This window comes from Trichosurus vulpecula, chromosome 3 (assembly GCF_011100635.1).
Source record: "Trichosurus vulpecula isolate mTriVul1 chromosome 3, mTriVul1.pri, whole genome shotgun sequence".
Classification (NCBI taxonomy): domain Eukaryota; kingdom Metazoa; phylum Chordata; class Mammalia; order Diprotodontia; family Phalangeridae; genus Trichosurus; species Trichosurus vulpecula.
In genome coordinates this window covers 380,055,226-380,068,420 of record NC_050575.1, presented here as the reverse complement: position 1 = coordinate 380,068,420, position 13,195 = coordinate 380,055,226, and the positions used below count along the sequence as shown (strand labels likewise).

At 42.8% G+C, this 13,195-nt stretch overlaps 1 protein-coding gene across 1 annotated transcript in view; it reads left to right on the top strand.

The window, feature by feature from the left end:
- Positions 1-281: 281 nt before the first annotated feature.
- GFOD2 (glucose-fructose oxidoreductase domain containing 2) overlaps positions 282-13,195 on the top strand; it is a 68,422-nt gene continuing 55,508 nt past the window's right edge. The window contains exon 1 of the mRNA XM_036753133.1: positions 282-565. The gene's annotated coding sequence lies outside the window, so the exon portion shown is untranslated. The remainder of the gene's footprint in view (positions 566-13,195) is intronic.

Genomic DNA, 13,195 nt, shown 5'->3' with positions numbered 1-13,195 from the left:
GGCGGGCAGTAAGAGCCGCCCTAGAGGCCGCCCCAGGTCTCCAGGCTCGGGGCTCCGTCTGTTTCCCTGACAGCTCTTGAGTTCCGCCCCACCCTAGCCTCCCGGACTACGCCTGAGGCGCTCCTTTCCCCGCCGCCCGCAGCGGGGGGGGGAGCTGGAAGGCCAGCGCCGTGGTTCGGGGTCTGAGGAGCCTGGGAGGGCGCGTAGGGGCCCTTTAAGAGCTGAGCGACGTGGGGGCGGGGCCGCCCCGCCTCCCGAGGGCAGGCATGCGCAGGAGTGCTTCCCCGCGGCGGGGTCCCGGTCCCTCTCTGCCCCCGCCCCTTCCTGAGCCCCTGGTTCCTTAGAAACGGCCGCGGTCCCGGCCACGCGCGAGGCTGCCGCCGGCCACCAGCGCGCGCCCTCGCCCTCGCCAGCTCCCGCCCCGTCCCGCCCTGTCAGTACCGCAACTCGCATCTCCGCGCGCCGAGCCCCGCACGGGCCCCTGCGCGGCCCTAGGGCCCCCGGCGTGTCTGAGGTGGGGATGCCGGCAGGCTCGGGCCGCACCTCCGCGGGCCCCGCGCGCCAGGTGAGAGCGGGGAGCGGCGGCCCGGGCTGGGGAGGGCCGTTGGGGGGAAGGGGCGGGGCCGGGGACGCCGGGACCACCAGCCTCCCGGCCTCAGTTTCCACCTCTGTAAACCGAGGAGCTCGGGCTCGGTCACGGCCACGAGCCCTTCCAGTACTGCATCCCGGCACCTCGGCCGGGGCCCCGGGGCTAAGAGCCCCAAGGGTCCTCCCCTCCCTCCTCGTTTTATAGACGGGGAAACTGAGGACCCCAAGAAGGGAAGAAGCCGCGGCTGGCTGGGCCACGGTCAGGGGGTAGTGACGGAGTCCGCATTCGAACCCAGGACCCGCAGCTTCGTGTCCCGCCCCGCCGCTGCCTTCTCTTGTGCTTTGGCCTCCCCTGAGCCTGTAGGTTTTGAGGGGCGAACCCCTGTGCGGCTCACCCGCCGTCCTCCCTGCTCCCGCTCAGGCATCCTTGACCGCCGGGTGTTCCGTCTGCTTAAATGCTTTGAGTGATCGGAAACTGATGAAGGACCCGGGCAGCCGCCCTTTGTTGGCTGCCTCTCATTGTGATCAAGATGTTGTGTTCAGATGAGGGAGGGAGAAAGGGAGGAAAGAGAGGAGCAAAGGAGGAGAGAAAGGGAGGAAAGAGAGGAGGAAAGGAGGAGAGAAAGGGGAAAAGGAAAAGGAAGGGAGGAGAGAAAGACGAGAGGAAGGAAGGAAAAGAGAGAGGGAGGGAAAAAGGAAGAGAAGGAAGGAAAGAAGTAATCATTTATTAAATGCCTCCTTTGTGCCTGGCACCGTGCTAAGACTGCACAAACACTCTCCCATTTGATTCTCACAACAACTGTAGAAGAGTAACAGCAGCCCTGGTTTGCACGGCACTTTGAGGTATGAAAAACACTGGCTCACAGCAGCCTGGCGAGGTAGATGATGCAAGTAGGTTCGCTATCTTACGGAGCAGAAAACAGATTGAGAGATAAGTGACTTGTCTATAGTCCCAGCTCTGAGCCCAGCTCTCCATTGTCCAGGAGCCTGCCTGTTCTTTCTGCTGTCCTGAAGGCTGTTCCCATCCCACTGCGTATTGTCTGACTACTAAGAGCCCTCTGGAGATGTAAGGACAGCCACAGGGTTGCTGCAGGGAACCTCCTAGAACCTTACAGCTGGAAGGAACCAGCTCTCTGTGGCGGGAAGAACGCCTGCATCTGAAATCAGAAGTTCTTGGCTCAGTCCCTACTTCCTCTCTCCAGCCTTTACTTCTTTGATCTGTCCTAGATGACTCCTAAGGCCCCTCCTAACTCTAATGGTGTGTGACCTGAGTGATTACCTTACTTATATAGAAAGACATGGAGCAAATGGGCAGAAAAATCAAGTAATGACAGCTTATTCCTGGGCAACAGGGATTTCCATGAACAGAATTATCTGTCAGATTTTGATTCACAGGAGACTTGGATGCATTGAATGTAGAATGTTAAGGTTGGAAAAGGACCTTGGATATCATGGAATTTGGCCCTGTCATTTCATAGAGGAGGCAACATCTTGTCCAAAGGTACAAATTAGTCTACAGGTGTTTATGATCGTCAGTGGAACCTCCACCTTTTGACTCCTTGTCAAGTGACCTTTCTACTTCACTTCATAATTTTACTAAGGAGAAGTTGAAATTGGAGCATTAAATCCCTCATAGAACTGTCTCATGTTTGGAAAAGCCTGGGATTTGGAGTTAGAGGATCTGTGTTTGAATATTGTCACCTCACTTGTCTGGACCGAGAAAAGAGGGAGTTGGACTCACTGATGCCTGGGGTCCCTTTCAGCTTTCTAAACCTCTGCTTTATCAAAATGTCAGAAGCAGCTCTCAGAGGAATTAGTAATCTGTTAGCACCTCAAGGATCTGAGGTTTTTGTCAGTATAAGAAACAAAAATAGGATTTTAAAATAGAGCACACTTGCAAAAAAAAAAAAATAGAGAAATGAATCCAGAACCTCATGAGGCTAGTTTCCCTTAAAAACAATGCAATTTGATGTAACTTTTGAATGATTCCACACCCAAATAAACAGGGATTTTTCATGGACTAAAACGTCAAAGCCCCCTTTCACATAAGAAATACCTGTCAACTTGGAGGAATCTTATTAAATGTGTTTTATTAGTTAGTACTTAATCCTCACCTCCTGATGTTTTAGGCTAAAGGAAGCAGGTGGACCTACAGAGACAAATGAAAGATAATATCCCCATACCAAAGCAATGTCAGAAGTCCACAGCAAGTGGTGTTCTCAAAATTGCATCATGTACCCACCACCAAATATAAATACACATAATCTGCAAGTGAAGAGCTTAAAAAATGAATGACCAGGTTATAGTATACTGCTATTTTTTGGTGTGGACCTGTGATTTCCTCTGTGTAAGGAGCTCCTTTGGCAGAGAATTCCCCTACTCTTGCAGACTGGTAGCTGTTTAGCAATTTAGAATCTTGAGAGTTGCCACACAACCAGCATGGGTCAGAGGCAGAGAGAGAAAGCTAAGGGAGAAATTTAAAGAAGCTTAAAAAACCAGGAATATTTCCAATTATGAAGTATCTAAAATCCACCATTCCTGTGGTGCTGCACCTACAGTGTGAGGTGTGCTTATAAGAAAAAAATGCTCCTTGGCAGGACTGCAGAAGGAATAATTAGCCTAGCCTTTCTAACCAGTCTTTGGGACAGTGGCCTAAAGGATGGTCACAGAGGGCTCTCTCAAAACTTGCCTTCCTCACACTTTATAATAGATGACGTCATCCCTATCTTTGGTTTCCGTATTTCATTGTATAGGGAACCATAGACTTAAATAGCTTATACTATAGCTAACATGTAAGCCCATCCAATACTTCACCTGTTTCAAACCTTAATGTTTATACTCTTGCTCTGGGACATAAAGATTTGGGCCTTGTTAAAGCAGAACTGCAGTGAACTTGGCTGAAATTCCTAAGACCATCAGCATCTCTCTTTTAGGAAAATTTGACATAAATTCTTTGGAAATAGTGTATCTTTTTTTTCTCCAAATACATATAAAGATAGTTTTCAACATTCATTTTTTATAAGATTTTGAATTCCAAATTTTTTCTCCTTTCAACCTCCCATCTCCCCTTCCCAAGACAGCAAGCAATCTGATATATATTATACGTGTGTAATCATGTAAACATATTTCCACATTAGTCATGTTGTGAAAAAAGAAAAAACAAAAGGAAAAAGCTACAAAAAAATGAAAATAGTATGCTTTTCCATAATGAGTCTTTTGGAGTTGGCTTAGATCATTGCAATGCTGAGAACTAAGTTAATCCTGGTTGATAATTGCATAGTGTTGCTTTTACTGTCTACAGTGTTCTGGTTCTGCTCACTTCACTCAGAATCAATTCATGTAACTCTTTGCAGGTTTTTCTGAAATCCCACCTGTTTATTTCTTATAGCACAATAGTATTCCATTACATTTATATACCACAGCTTGTTCAGCCATTCCCCAATTGATGCGCATCCCCTCAATTTCCAATTCTTTGCCACTACTTAAAGAGCTGTTATAAATATTTTTGTACATGTGGGTCCTTTTCCCTTTTTTTATGATCTCTTTGGGATGCAGACCTAGAAGTAATATTGCTGGGTCAAAGGGTATGCACAGTCTGATTGCCTGTTGGGTGTAGTTTTGACATGGATTCTAAATGCTGCCTATTCAGAGAGTCTTTGCTTTATCTCGTAGGAGAGAATATGTATTATTAATCTCACTTGACGCATTATTGATTAGAACTTGAAGCCTACATCTATTTTAAGAGGAAGCTAACAGTTACTGCTTTATAATCTTTATTCCTATGTCATGAAATAATTACCAGAAGAAACCTGAGAAATGACCTATTCCAACAGCATCATATTGAGATGAGGAAAATGAGACCTGGAGGGTGACTTGCCCCATGTCTCATAGGTTAGCATAGAACTGAAACTATAACTCAGGTCTTGTTACTCCCCATGTTCTTTCTATTCCCTTCTGTCACAGTGTATATATTTATTGGAATGATCCGTTCATTAATGGTAAAGGAATATTAAGAAAATGTAATTTTTTTTGGATGCTTCTCTAGATCTGTGATCTCATTAACACGGGCAACTCCTTGCAATAATCCAGATCATATTACATCCTGCTTTCTCTTCTTTTGCGATCCTTGCCTGTACTCCCTTTGTAAGTTTTTCCCAGAATGTCTGCCTAATGTATAAGGAGACTTCCTCTTGACTTCTGGATATTGCATGAGTATCAGTGAAATACACATAGTTGTCAATTTCTTAAAGATTTTGTAGAGATGAAAAAGTAGGTACACAATTTAGTAGCTTTTATTCTTTTCTCAGTTAGTTTTTTCCATTAAAATAGCATCTATTATTTTCTGTGAAGTGTTTGTTATCCGCCCTTCTTTCAGATAATACAAAAATCAATTCCTCAAAATTGTGTCATCTCTTCTTTCATGTATACTTAGTCCAGGATGAGCCACTCTTCCCATCTCTGGTTATTTGAGTGTCATTTCTATTTCATCGAAGACTGTGATATTAGAGGCCATATGTATAGAACTGGTGAAATATTGTTTCCTTTTTTGTCTGTTTTCCAGTGTTTTAGATTGAACTTGTTTAACTGGCTCTCTCCCTCTGCTACTCTTCACATATACGTATGTCTGTATATGTAGGCATTTATGTAATCTTAAATACAAAAGACTCAGAAAGTTTAAATGTGAAGTTAGAAATTAAATAGACTATAATAGATTATATATAGAAATATATAGATATATATGGAATTATATATATAGAATATAATAGAATATTAAATAGAAACAAAAAAGAAGTTAGATATTTTTTAAAAAGTCATTAAATCTCAGTGTGTTAAGAGAAAAGTCATTGTTAGCTTTGTAAGTTGATATGTAACAGAGCTATGATAACCTAGATTCTACTCTTGCTTATACTACTTACTCACTTTGGGGCCTTGGATCCTTGGATAAATCACTTCTCAGTTTTCATCTGTAAAATGGTTAGGTTGACTAGTTGACTTAGTGGTTTTCTTCCAGCTCTCAATCAAGGATCCTCTGCCTTCTATTTTCTCTCGGCGAGATGTGTATTTGAAATCACTTGCATAATGTTGTGATTTCATATATAAGATGTAGGACAAAAAAGATGCATAGTTGTAATAACATAGAATTTTCAGGCTTTTTGAGCAAAGATGAAAGACTTTCTGTATATATTTGTTGAGAGATAAGGTAGAATATCGACGCTGTGAGAGAGAACCCAAGGCAAGGGAGAATTTGTTATCTTTGGGTGTTTCCTTCTTTCTGAATTGACATTATTAAGCACATTTATTAGAACATTTCCTTGAACATTGCTATATTCTACATAGAAATTAATTATCTTTTTGTCCCAGATTACACTAGACCAATGAAGCAAGACTGTGAGACAGAACTCTGTACTGTTAGGCACATTGCTTTGAAGGGATTTTGGAACTGAGCTGTAAACCCCTGCATTAGGCAGCTGAAGAGCACAAAGGTAGCATGACTTTTACCACTGTGTGTCAGAAAGGGAACTGGACTTGGAGTATGGGAGGCCTGGATTTACATCTCAGCTACAGGGATTGATGTATGACTTTGAGGAAGTTATTTAACCTCTCCGAGCCTCAGTTTCATCCATAAGATGCAGTGTAAAAATATTTGTAACACTTAGTACCTTATCGGGTTGTTGTGAGTGAAGTCAGTGCATTATAACCAAAAAATGCTACCTAAATGTAAGGAATTATGACTATGGTTCTTTCTCAAGATCACACAGCCAGGTAATAGTGAAGCTGGAACTAAACCCCAGCTCCTTCCTCCTAATTGAATTCTGAAGAAAGACCCTTCTAAGAAGGAGCTTCTAGTGAAGTTTCACTTTTGCATTGGGTTAAAGCTAGTTTAAGTTTGGGTTAACAGTAGAGTTTGTGGAGTCATGTGCATTTTCTGAGAACTTGCCTACAGGTTTGGGGAACCTGTGACCGCAAGGCTACATGTGGCCCTCTAGGTCCTCAAGTGTGGCCCTTTGACTGAATCACAGATTCTGTGAAGTTTGGATTCAGTCACAAGGCTGTAGAGGGCCATATGTGGCCTCAAGGCTGCAGGTTCCCACCCCTAGAAGGACAGAATGACACTTTGCTCTTCAGGATAAATAGCATGGAAGATTTATTTACTCAGGACTTTTAAGTTTTCTCCATTGCCATGCCAGGAGTACCTTTGACAGACAGTTATATAACATTTTACACTGTTCTGGTTCAGTGAGGGCAAGTAATCAAGCTTAGACTATAATAAAATCATTGACTGTGTTTGACAAGAAAGACTACAAGGAATGAGGAAGTGGAGAACTAGTAATATTAACAGAGAATTTGTAGAGTAAATCAGTATCCTCATTATCAACTTTCACTGAGCACATTTCCTAGTTTCAAGATAACAGTGGAAGTGGAACAGGTTTACTGCAGATCACGTGATCTGTTACACCTGATATTGGAAGCTGTAATGCAGAAGTCAGGAAACAAAAGAGCTGAATAAACATTTGAACCTATTGCACCTGAATTATTCTGATGTCTTTAAAGTTGAACATATCATTGTAGGAGGTCTAACACTACAATTTTAATTAGTGAATTTTATATAGTAAGTATTTAATATATGTTTGTTGAATATTAGAGTTGCAATGGGAAAAATGTTTTAGAGAATATTACTGTAAGAATACAGTATGTCAGTACTTGAGTGGATCCATGATTTCATCTTTGGGCATGCGCCATAATTCAGTCTATCTAATCAGTAAGCATTCGTTAAGATCTTGCCATGTCCAAGGTACAGTGCTAGGCACTAGAGATACAAAGACAAAATGACCAAAATCCATTAATACCTATTTATCCGGTGTTCTTGTCTACAGGCCACAGCCTGTAGACCTTCCCTAAGTCTTGTTCTGTTTTGTGGATATCAGTGATATTATATGATTGGAAATCATGGAATACCATGATCTCATAAGAATAAGAAATTTTGCAGATAGCAATGAAAAGCCACATTATGGGTATAAGTAAGTTATAGCTCACTACCAATAGTAACATTTGCCAAAAAGTGGCATAAAAGGAAGCAAGGCCATATATGACATGCTTAAGTAGTTAGTGTTGTCCTAATATTATCAATATATTTTAAAAATACAACATAATGACAGAAAATGCCCTTTCTGGCCTATAAAAGTAGTTCTGTCTCACACATGCCTTTTTGTCTCACTGTCTTGCCTCCTTGGTCTAGTGAGATCTGTCACAAAAAGCTAATTAATTCTTATGTAGGCTATAGTAATGTTCAAAGAAATGTTCTGACAAATGCGGTCAGTAATGTTGATTCAGAGAGCTGGGGACAGCCAAGGATTAGCAAATTCCTCCTTCCCTCATCTTCTCCCTCACAGACCTTCCGTGTTCTGCCTTACCTCTCAGAGAATATAGGCAGAAATAGGATTGCTTTATTGGCATTCAGAATGCTAATGAGATCTTCAAAAGTAGGGTTAGAGAGTCATTGTGGATAGAATAAAATGGATATTTTAGATTGAGAATCCTCTGCATGTGGAGCATCATGAGAAAACAATGAAATATTTTAAATCCCTAAATTATAGCACCTAATATTGCTTTCAGTATTAGTTGAGAATTAGTTCCAACCCATCACAGAACCTTTGCTAATAGGTAAAAGAGAAAGTTTGTGGTATAATTGGAAGGAGTAAGGAAGGAAGCAGACATTTATTAAGCACCTACTGTATGTGCCAGGCATTGTGTCAGGCACTTTACAAGTATCTCACTTGATCCTCACAACAGCCCTGGGATGTAGGTGCTATTATTTACAATAATATTTACAATATTATTTACAATTGGGGAAACTGAGGCAGACAGTGGTTAAGTGACTTACTCAGGGTTACAGTTAGTAAGTGTCTAAGACTGGATTTGAACTCAGGGCTTCATGAGTGCTGCCCTGCACTTTATCCTCTAACCTGCCTCAAGAACATTAGAGTCAGAGGACCTGGATTAGAAACTTGTTCACTCTGTGACTTTCCATAAATTATTTAACTCTTTGAATCATTATTTAACTCTTTGAATCCTCATCTATTAAAGGAAGGGACTGGATTAGATGATCTCTAAGATTCCTTCTCTCTCCGAATCTTATCGTCTTAAATTCTGAAACAAGGTGAATTGATGTCATCTAAAAAAATAAACACAAAGAATTGAAGGAGTGAAATAGTCCTACTTTGTTTAAAGATAGAAAATCCCTTATCTAGGATCTGTTTCTTCACAGTATCTGCCTAGAGAAGATGACTTGTAGGTGCCAGCTCTTTGTCCCTGTCATCAGCAGTTCTCACATCAGCCTTGTGACAGGATGCCACCACGTCTGTGACCTAAATAGCGCCTCCTGGACTGCTGTGATCAGCCCTGGCAGATTAATCCCAGCTTGTCCAAAGCCATTTATAGGGAGGGCTTTCTCCAACTCACACCCTACAATGGAGCATTAGGATTAAAAGCCACAAAGCACGTGACCCAAGTCGTTTCCTGGTGCTGAAGTCATGCTTCTACTGGGACCACCATTCAGTAAGTGGAAAAGGAAAAAGCAGCTCCATGAACTTCGTTGTTTTTTTTTTAACAAGTTTTTATTATTCATAGCTTCTGGTTCTTAACAGCATCATTAGTTCTCCCCGGTACCCCTCTCCCTCTCCCTCCCAGAGAGCCATCCCATAATCATATTTTTCAGGGAGGAAAAAAAAATCAGTCCACTGATGAAAACATTGAAAAAGTCAAAAAACATGTGCAGTGTGTAACATGTCTGGACCTTGGGGGGGAGGGGGCGTCCTCTCATATTTCTCCATTGAAGTCCTGCTTGATCTTTATAATTTTGTTATATTCACTTTTGATTTTTTTGCATATGGTTATTATTTTTTCTCCTCTTCTACTGAAAATACAGTATTATGTCTCTTCAGGTGCTTTACTTACCAGTTCTCACTGGCTCTCTTCTCCTCACTCCTGATACCCTCCTCTCATTTGTTGCCCTTTTCCCTTTGGAGATTTGTTTGTTGGTACCTTTTTCTCTTTCCTGCTTTTATCTAGTTATATAATTCCCCTTCCCCCCACCTTTTCCCCTCTTAGTCAAGTAGATTCCTCTCTTCCCCTTCAACTAATCCTATTCATTAGTTTTTAAATTTCATTTTTTGCACCCCTTTCCAAAAATTATTTCTCTCACTGTCTTTATTATCCATCCTCTCTTGTCTCCTCTAGACCTTCATTCTCTGATTCAGACCCCTATAATTATCTGGTTTTTCTCTTTTCTCTGTATTCCTCATGCAATCGAGGCTTCCAAAGTATGGAGACTAGGCTCTCCCCTGCAGGTGGTTTCTGCCGCTGCCTTGTAGAGCTTGCCTTATTAATTCCCCCTTTCCGTTGTGTCTTCCTGAACAGTGACAGTTATTGCAGCTATCAAAGAATGTGCTATACCTACCATACCCCTGATTTTGTAGCCCAACAACACTTTTACCCTTCTCTAGTTGCCTTTTTGACCCTATTTGCCTCAAAATCTCCTCCCCGGGGCCATGTTCTCCCGCTCCCCTGAGAAGGTTGCTTCCAGGAGTTCCACCTCCTCCCCTCCCTGGGTAGGACAAGAAGACTCTTTAAGCATCAAATCCCCCAGGCCAAACCTAGCCTTAAGGCCCCCATCTCCCTTCTCAGACTGTTGCTTCACCCATAGGAGCCATCTTCATGGAGACCCCTCATATCACCAAGGCAAGGCCTCCTTCCTCTCTGCCTTTTTCTATCCTTTCTTCCTCTTCCTCGTTCACTCCCCTGTAGGCTCTTCTCTTTCAGAGACAACAGGAGTCCCCTTCTCCTTATTTCTTTTCCTTCATTTGACCTCAGCGTATCATATATTTTCTCTATCACTCTCTTCACGCGCCTTCCATGTTGTAATGTAGTCCATAAAAATGTCGATTTACCTGTAGGCGGGGTGTGACGGTTCTGTCCGTAAGGCCCTCTCTCTGCCTCTTTACTGTTACCTCTGCCAGATTTCCGTCTTCATCCCTGTCTCCTTGTGAACATTTAGAACGAGGTCTCTTTTCCTGGTTTCTCTGTTGCCACTGCTATCCTTGGCTGCTGTACTTATTTTCCATTTCTGCTTTTCTGTTGTTCAGGGTGTTTGAGAAGCAAATAATCTCTTCGGTTCTGATTTTCTGTCTAGTGGTGTTTCATACTCTACTTTATTATTGACCTTCCATCTCTTTTTATTTACAGTTAAGCTTAGATTTGCAGGGTAGGTCACTCTGGGCTGCATCCTAACCTCCGTTGCTCTTTGGAACACATGCTTCCATTCCCTCCTACATTTCCTGGTAAGCGCAGAATAGTCTTGTATTTTTTGAATTTTCTTTCCTTTGTGTTTGAAGGTCTTTCTCCTGATCAGTTGCAGAACTTGTTTTTTAATTAAATTGTTAAATTTAACCACGATATATCTTGGAGTTTGCAGCTTTGGGTTTTTTTCTGGAGGTGAATTGTGAATTCTGTGCTCCAAGAGTGATCCAGGGCAAAGTCTGATTGCTCTCTGCATGGTCTGAGCTCTGCAAGTTCATGCCGTGGGTTTGGGCCAGAGCAATAGTAAACAGTTGCTGAACTCAGCCCTTATCAGCTACCTAGGAAGATCTGCAGGTTCAGTGACAGAACTGCAGATTCCTTTATGGTCTGGGTTCCTTCCCTGGTTATTCCTCTGCAGGCTTAAGGCTGGGCTGGAGGCTGGAGTTGAGTCCTTGCTCTGCCCTTGGGGTCTGAGCCACACCGCTACGGCTAGCTTCTAAATTTGCATCCTGCAAGTGTAGGCCTTCACCTTTCCTTAAACCAGAATGCCAACCCTGGGTGCAGGTCCCTTCCTCAGCCTAGCCTGGAATTCCTTCCAGATGCCGTCCATTCCAGTCACAGTACCCTGGTAAGGATCTGGGCCCTCCTCTTGCCTTGGTGCACCACCTCTCCCAGGGCAGTGGAGTATTCCACTGGGTACTCCTAGCCAGACCTCCCCTAGCCAGACCCCTTTGGAGGCTGAGACAGACCTCTCTGCCTATCTCTAGTGTAAACCTGTACAGGAAAAATGATTCACTCTGACTTTTTCTTGGATTTCCCCTGCAGGATTTGATTTGTTTGGAGGTAATAAAATGAAAGCAGTTTTTTAGTAAAATTAAAGGGATATAGCATGGAGTTCAAGGATAGGGAAGAAGACCCAGTATTGAAATAGCCTGACTGGGGAGGGGATCGGGGTGGGGTAAGAGTTCTGACAGAAGTGGTTGTAGTGGTAATGTAAAGGAAGGTACAGATTGATGCAGAGATGCTGTCAAGGATGTGAAGGCATACTAGCCAGGACTTGACTTTTTAACCCATCATGCCTCCTGATTTTTAAGGTTAGTATTGCTTAATTACTTTTATAGAGGAGAAGATAAGGACACACTTTAGTTACAGTGTAGCAGTACCAGTTTTGGTCTTTATAACTCCAGTCTGTCAGACTCTCACCTGTGGCTATCCTTGGCCTTACTAATTCTCGGAGAAAAGCATAAAAACAGCAGTAACAGTGCAACAATAGCATTCATATAGTGCTTTCAGGTTTGCAAAGTGCTTTACTGTGAGGATCATTTGATCCTTGAGGCGACCCTCGGAGGTGGGTGTTATCATTTAATAACATCACTGTTTTGCAGATGAGGAAACTGAAATAGGCAGAGGTTAGGTGACCTGACCAAGATTACACAGTGAGTAGGTCTGAGACTGAATTTGAGCTCTTCTGTCTACACATCCAGCACTCTATCCACCAGGCTCCTCTGCAAACGGATCTTTGTTGGCACTGTGCACGCAGAGTAGAGACCAATAGTCCTGTGCATTTTAGTCTTACTATGACATAAGACTAGTCAGTCATTCAGACAGAATCATCAAAAGCCTGAAACTTATTTCTAACAGTGTTTCTTTTACAGAATTCAAAATCCAAACTATATTGCAAATGTGGAAATTGAAAAACGCACACACACGCACATGCTTCCTGTGTGAACAGCATCACTCCTGTTAAAACAAGATGTGAGCCTGAAATAGAGGAAAAACGTAAAAGAAAAAAATGATTTCCCCATGCCAAATGAGTCTGTGCAGGAGCCAGGATTTGCTTTGGTTTCCCAGGCCAAACTTAGCACTAGAGGTCAGCTCTACTTCCTTTTTGGGATTAGCCATTTTTAAAGCTGAAAATAATCTTTGCCTTAAAACTTTCCCATAGAACCACCTCAGTCTCATGCTCTGTTTTTTCCTCCCTTTAGGGATTTACTAGAAACTAGGCAGGAGGGAAAAAATCTTAAAGCCAAGCAATCCTTTGCTTTACCAATATATAAAAAGTCCTTTTCTTGCCAGTCTCTGAATGTGATTGTCTCCATAAGAAGGGGAAGGAAGGCGGGAAGGGAGCAGAAGCTTGTTTTCCCTGTCTTGCTGGGAGAGCCGTAGGGGGCAGCTGGCTAGCGCAGACCTGAACTTTTTGCTAGCCTCTTTTCTGAGGTTTGAGAAAGGCTCCCCAGGTGCTTAGGCCTGGTTGTTAACTCTTCTGGAGGCCTTTCTTTTTACCAGCCCAGCTTCATGTTAACTCAGTCAT